The 7,347-nt window shown below is 38.4% G+C and overlaps 1 pseudogene; it reads left to right on the top strand.

The window, feature by feature from the left end:
• Positions 1–1,520: 1,520 nt before the first annotated feature.
• Positions 1,521–1,619, top strand: LOC111826363 (annotated as a pseudogene).
• Positions 1,620–7,347: the final 5,728 nt, after the last annotated feature.

The following is a 7,347-nucleotide window of genomic DNA, read 5'->3' as shown; positions in this document are numbered from 1 at the left end:
GAGAGCATGTAACAAGTGAAGACTCAAAATCCAGGGAAGGCTTCCCTGAGGAAGGGACCCTTAAGTTATGATCAAAAGTGTGATAAAGTGCAAAGTACATAAAGAGGGTGATGGTGGAAAGAAAGCTTTTCAGAAAGAGAGAATTGCTTGTTCAAAGACCCTATAATAGAAGACAGGAAGGCAGGATTTGGAACCTGAAAGAAGACCCTGTGGCTATAGGGAAGATAGCAAGAGGAAGAGCGTGGAGTTGTAAAAGAACCAATTTATGAAAGGATTTTACTCTTTATTCTAAGAATAATGTGAAGCTATTGAAAGATTTTAAGATGAAAGAATGGGGGATGGCATTCAATAGGACAGATGTATATAGGGTCCTGGAGAGACAGTTATAGTAGTCCAGACAAGAGTGGATAATGGATTGGACGAGAGTGATGCTGGTGGAAAGGTTAAGAACAGGAACATTTCAAGAGCTATTCAGCAAAATTGGACTTACAGGACTTGGTTTTTATTGGATAAAGAGGGTGAGGGAAAAGTCAACATCAGGATGATTCATGTGTTTCTTGCTCATACAAATGGATTAAGAGAATCATGAGATAAGAAATACTGAAAGTAGACCAGATTTAGGGATGGTGGCAAGATTCTAAGGTTAGGGCTGGACATGTTGACTTTTAGGAATGTTTGAGAGAAGTTAGTAGGCAGTTAAACATTTGGACTGTACTTAGAGGAGATGTTTTGAATGAAGATACAAATTGTCAATCATCTGGACATTCATAGTAATTAAACCATACTTCTAGCTGAACATCCTTAGGGAAGGAATGCAGCATGAGAAAAACTGTGGGGTGGACAGCAAGCCCAGGACCATGCTTTGAAGGAAATGAGTTTGTATAAAAGATACAGAAGAAGTGGCCAGAAAATACAAGAGGGAAAAAGAAATGTGTCAGATGATCAGGATAGCTCAGGGAATAAATTATTTTAAAAGGACAGTGTGGTCATCAGAATCAGGTCAGGTAATTGAGTTCCAAGACTATCCATTGAATTTATCCACATGGGAGACACTGGTGATCTTCACAAAAGGTATTTTGGTGGATTGTTGAGGGCATAAATATATTGTAATGGCTTTAAAAGGAGTAAAGGATGGAACAATGATTATAGGCAACTCTGTAAGAAATTTGGTTGTGAATGGGGAGAGAAGAAATAGGGATATATGAGGTTCGAGAATTTATTTTACCTCAGAGAGACTTCAGCAACTGTAAATGTACATAGAAATTATCCAAATTATTTTGGTAAAGGTGAAGACTTTGATCTAGGTGCCAAAATCATCAACAAATGAAAGATATGGCAGGGATGCCAGCTAACATGAGCCAGGAAGGAGAAAGATGGGGTGATAGAGCTGAATGGCATGGGCTTCAAAGGAAAAGAATTTTATAGGAGAGTAAGAGAGTACTAAGTTGGATGAAGCAAAGTGAACACCTGCTCCATATTTAACCACAAGGTAAGGAATGTGAGTGGTAAAAGAGTAAACAGTGCTCGCTTCAGCAGCACATATGCTAAGTTTGGAATGATACATAGAATGGCCCCTGCGCAGAGATGACATGCAAATTCGTGAAGCTTTCCATATTTTTCTCACTTATATGTGGAATCTAATGAACAAAATACAGTAGGTCCTCGGGTAACGTCGGAGATCCATTCCTACGGCGATTTTCACCGTAAGTGGGAACCCATCTACATAAGCACCTAGGTCACTCACATGGAGCACATACACAGCAGCAATGAAGTGGAACAGTAAAAAACATTTAAAAGAAAGATAACAATTCCTGACCTTGTGGTAAATAATAAAAAACATAAAACACATATGTACATACGTCGAAATGACGGAACTTTTTTTTAATAAATAAATGGGAGATGGCGATGTAACCACGAAACAACGCACGTCAAGTCCGACGTAACCCGAGACTATCTATAAAGTGAAGAACAAAATAAATCCAAAGACATTGAAACATGCAACAGACTAACATATTTCAGAGGGAAGGGGGCAGGGGGAGAGATTAACCAAAGAACGTATATGCATAACCAATGGACACAGACAATAGTGGGGTGAAGGCCTGGGGAGGGACAGGAGCGGGATGAAGGGGGTCAATGGGGGAACAAAGGAGGGCATCTGTAATATGTTCAATAATTAATAAAATAAATAAAAATTTAAAATAAAATAAAAAATAAATGAGTCCAGAATGTGTTTTTTTAAAAAGTAAATAGCACCACCTTGATATTGCTACAAGGAATGCCCTGTCCTCGGGGAAAAGCCTGTGTTCAATTAAGGCAAGAGGGTCTTGAGAAAACTTAAAATAATTTAAGATATAAAAGCATCTGTCTATTAGACTGAGAGATCCTTGAAATAGTTTAGACTCATGCTTCTCCAATTTTAGTGTGCATCAGAATCACCTGGAAGGCTGGATCACAGGTAGCTGTATTCCATCCTCAGAGTTTCTGATTTAGAAGATTTCAGGTAAGCTCAAGAATGTGCGTTTTTAACAAGTTCCCAGGGGCTGATACTGCTCGTCTGTAAACCATACTTTCAAAACCACTGGGATAGTCGGTGTTGTGATAACAACAAACCCTGAAATCCCAACAGGTCAATGACAGAGAAGTTTATTTTCACTTATTCAAAGTCTAAGTCGCTCTCTAGGGCATTGTCTTCTAAGCAGAAGCCCAGGGATGCAGGTTGTTTGTGCCTTGTTTTGATGCATCGGGAACATGTGGCTTCCAGGGTCACCCAGCAAGGGAGGGGAGACCTAGTGAGTTATGTGAAATGCTTTCCCTGGGTCAGGTCTGGGATCATCTCTGCTCAGATCTCACTAATCAGGACTTAGTCACATGGTCTAAGCATAATAGCAAGGGAGTCTGGGAAATGTAAAGGAGAACATCGATGTTTGTGAGCATTAACAGCTCTCCGTCAGAGCATCTTCTGTATCTGATCTCAGCAGAGAGAAAAATGCTCGTCAAGATCAGCAGCTCAACATATGTTGATATGTTCAATAAACTGAAAAGAATTTAGTCGTTATTGACTGAAAACCCAGATTTTCGTTTTTCTTTAAACAAACAATGCACCCTTTACAACTAACCGTTATTATCTACATACATCCTCCAACACACACAGAGCATGGTCTTCTCTGAATGACCTTTCAGACCTTGCCAGGTTCAACTGTACATTGCTACACCTGAGACATTCATAGATTGAAGAGATATGAACATGCTGAGAGGGAAAAGAAAATTATCCTGATTAAAAAACAAGGCTGTATCATGTTCACTCTTCTTTGCTGTGAATTCAGACATTTGAAATAGATTATTTAGTTCAACAAGCAGCCTCGATTTTGAGAAGGTTATGCCCGTGGGATGTTCTGTTTGCCGTCCTACCTTCAAGGCCTTTATTATATCTGAGGGCTGGTGATGGCCAAGTGACAGGAGAGCTGACAGTTCTATTAGCTGTAGAATCAGGAGAGGTCAATCAACACTTCTCACATCTCTAGGTAATGAGCTTAGTTTCCAAAGGCAACCCAGATTCCAGCAGGTTGAGCTGCAGAATCTTGTTACATGATGAAATGGGCTCTCAAGGGCTGCTTTTACCTCTAGGATCCTCGGTCACCACTGGAAATGGAAAGTGTTAGTGCTGTTTCAAACTTGCTTCCTGCCAGCCTTCAGTGATACCTTGAGAAGAATTCAGAGATACAAACTGAGAGAAAGAGAGCAATTTTCTGGGCTCCAAAGTGCCAGGAGAGCAATCTTCATCCTCCATCACTTGTGGTCTTACAATAAGGAAAAGACCCTGTGGTGAGCACCCGGCCTTTTGGTTCCAATCTGTGAGGATAAACGAGGTTGTGTTTTAAAAATATGCATCCATTTGAAGCACAAGTCCCACAACAATGCTAAAGAATTCCTTTAACAAGCCCACCTATTTGGCAGGGAATGAGAAAATTTTACAAAAACCATAAAAGCAGTTCCAATGAGGAATGAAGAATGTAATTGCTACATTGGCAGTGTTTCCAATAAAAAAAATAGACTGGTGTTTTGTTAGATTTATAGTCCTTACAGCATTTCATAGATAGAAAACATATTAGAACAGGTAGTATCCAGCTACTGCTTTGAAACTTGGCACAGTCCACATCTTACTTATCTCCAACTTTCGTGACAGTAAACAAAGGAATAAAAAGTTAGTTTCTTAATTCTTTGACCTTGGTGAGATGCCTTTCAAAAGGAAGTTGAGACATTTGTAGCAACTGTCACTGAGCTCACCTTTCAGGTGTAAAATATACTGAGATTGGCACAAACATGATCTGTATTCAGATCCCTACAGATCCCTACACATTCCAGGGAATGATTGGCTAAATCATACTCTATTTGTAAAATGCCAGTGTGGCCAAGGAGCTCCTCTGCAGAGGGGATTGTTTCAGGGATGATGACTTGCTGCTGTAGAGATCAGGAAACACCACTGTCCAAAGTCTCCACCAACACACAGCACTCCACAGGTCAGTGTTCATGAAGGTGCTGTTGTACTTTAAAGACACGAAAATGATATTGCTCTGGAATCAATTCTGCACTCAATCAATAAATATTTATTGAGGGCCTGTTAAGTCCAATGAAAATAATTCTACATAATTTTTACTGAGTATACAGAAAAGTGAAAGCATAAGCAGAAGAATCAGGATTCATGTTTCTGTATATAGATAGTGAGAGCAATTCTAAGAGAGAACTGTATGTCAAATTGCATTGTAACTTGTTCAGGGACTATGTGGTGTAATAAAAAGGGGTTTTATGGATTTTTAATTAGTGAGACTTGGGTTTCTTTACCACCCCTTCATTTTCTATCTATAGGAACATGAGAAAGTTACTTTAGGCTCAATGAGCCTTAGTTTACTCAGCTGTAACAGAAACATAATATTATTTATCTCTTAGAGTTACCATGAGAATTAAATGATATATATGAAAAAGCCAAGTACGTAGTAGATTTTCAATAAATGGCAGCCATAATTGAGCTATAATAATTATTATTCAGCTTTCTGTGAAGAGGTGACTGTATTAAATGTTTATAAGAAAAATAATGTTAAAAAATAAAATAAAATAATGTTTAAATAAAAAGTGTTATAAATTGAATGTTTGTGTCCCTCCCCCCCCCACAGAATTCATATGTTAATACCTCACCAATGTGATAATGGGGTTTAAGGTCAGGCCTTTGGGAGGTGATTAGGTCATGAGAGTGAAGCCCCGTGAATAAGATTAATGCCCTGATAAATGAGATTCCTGAGAATTCCTCGCCCCTTCCATCACAGGAGGATACAATAGGAAGATGGCCCTTATGAAAGAGGACATGGGCCCTCACCAGACACTGAATCTGCCGATGCCTTGATCTTGAACTTCCCAGCCTCCAGATCCGTGAGAAATAAATTTCTGTTGTTTATGAGCTCATCAGTGGGATTCTGTTATAGCAGCCTGAACGGATGCAGACTAAACGCTTTCTTTGTAAAGATAAAAAAAGGATTGTAATGCATGATAATGTGTATGTATAACTCTAATATCAAATATGCATGAGCTTGTAAATGCCTGTTAACCTAAGGAGCTGGTTTATATTTTAAAATATAAAGGAGGTGGAAAATAAGAGGAAGTGAATTCTAACTTGCTATCTGATTATACTTTCTATTGTGTATTTTGATTTTTAAATTTCCACTGACCTTTAAACTAAACTGTTTATGTGTCACAGAATATATTCTGACACGTCCCTAGGCAATGTAAAAGAGCCAGTCTAACATTAGATATCAACTACAGCATACACATTGAAGTGTTTCAAACACTATATGAGAGAAAGATGATTCATAAATCAGAATCCAAAGAAGTGAAAAGTTATTTTAAATCCTGCTTATTTTTAATTAGTTCATATAACATCATTTATCATAAACTGTGAGACGTGTTCATAAATATTAGAATTTCAAGGTCATGTTTATAGGTAATATACCTGCTAGGTTTTCTCTGACTGTCCAGTTGTCCAAAAGTAGGTCATTTTTCACATGGACTAGACACACATTTTATACTTCTAAAAAAAATCATTTCTAGGAGGTCATGGTCACAGCTCCCAAAAGAAAAACTTTAAAAGACAGGTTTGATTCCAGTCAAGGGCATGTACCTCAGTTGCAGGCTCGATCCCCAGCCCTGGTTGGGCTAAGGGTTCATGTGGGAGGCAACAAATCGATGTTTCTCTCTCTGTCTCTCCCCCTCCATTCCACTCTCTCTAAAAAATCAGCCCTAGCCGTTTGGCTCAGTGGATAGAGCATCGGCCTGGGGACTGAAGGGTCCCAGGTTTGATTCCGGTCGAGGGCATGTGCCTTGGTTGCGGGCACATCCCCAGCGGGAGGTGTGCAGGAGGCAGCTGATCGATGTTTCTCTCTCATCGATGTTTCTAACTCTCTATCTCTCTCCCTTCTTCTCTGTAAAAAATAAATAAAATATATTAAAAAAAATCAATGAAAAAATATCCTGGAGTGAGGATTAACAACAACAACAAAAAAGGCTATCAAGCTATTCAGTTTTAAAAATGAAGGTAGACTTCCTGGTGGTCACATGTTTCCACCGCTGATACCTCTCTGAACATATCGAGAGAGGATATGAATTAACAAAATTGAGCCAGGCAAGGAAAGAAAAGGACAAAAGGAAGTGAGAAGCATAATGAAGAAAAAGTAGAAACAGAACAGTTTCCAAATCAAGAATAGAAGTAAAGTTATTTTCCACTACCTCAAATACAAATAGAATTTTGTAAATCAGAAATATTTTCTCAGTAAGATGTGGTAAATAAACAAAAAGAGGCATCTCTTCAGAATCAAGTGTTTTCTAACTTAGATGCAATTGCGCTCGTGTGGAAAGAGGCACTCTAAGCCAATGTTTTCAAACTGATTTCTAAACATAGATTACATTTTACACTTTTGTTTTAGGAGTGGCCACACAAGCCTGCTAGACGTTTGGCTCTCCTATCAAATCCAAGCAGTGGATTCTGATAGTAACAAGGCGACATCTCTGATGAATTGATTTGAGACATGAGAGCAGGATTTGAGAAACTAATTGGATTTCTTATCTAATTGGCCCTGTTGGAAATAAATGAGATTCATTTTTTTCCTAGAAGTAAATTCTAGAACTAGGACTCATCTATGCTAATGTCTATGTAGATATCTGATTGTGTTTGTGCCTTTGTACACATTACTATATATATTCTCCCATAAAAATACTAAAATGAACAACCACACAGGAAAGATTAGTGTTAATATGTTCAGATCAGAAATAGAAGGGTAAATAGAGGATGGTATTTATACTGTT

Source organism: Myotis lucifugus, unplaced genomic scaffold, assembly GCF_000147115.1.
Source record: "Myotis lucifugus unplaced genomic scaffold, Myoluc2.0 scaffold_71, whole genome shotgun sequence".
In the NCBI taxonomy this organism is placed as follows: domain Eukaryota; kingdom Metazoa; phylum Chordata; class Mammalia; order Chiroptera; family Vespertilionidae; genus Myotis; species Myotis lucifugus.
Note: the sequence above shows the minus strand (reverse complement) of the source record. Positions and strands in the feature narration are given on the sequence as shown.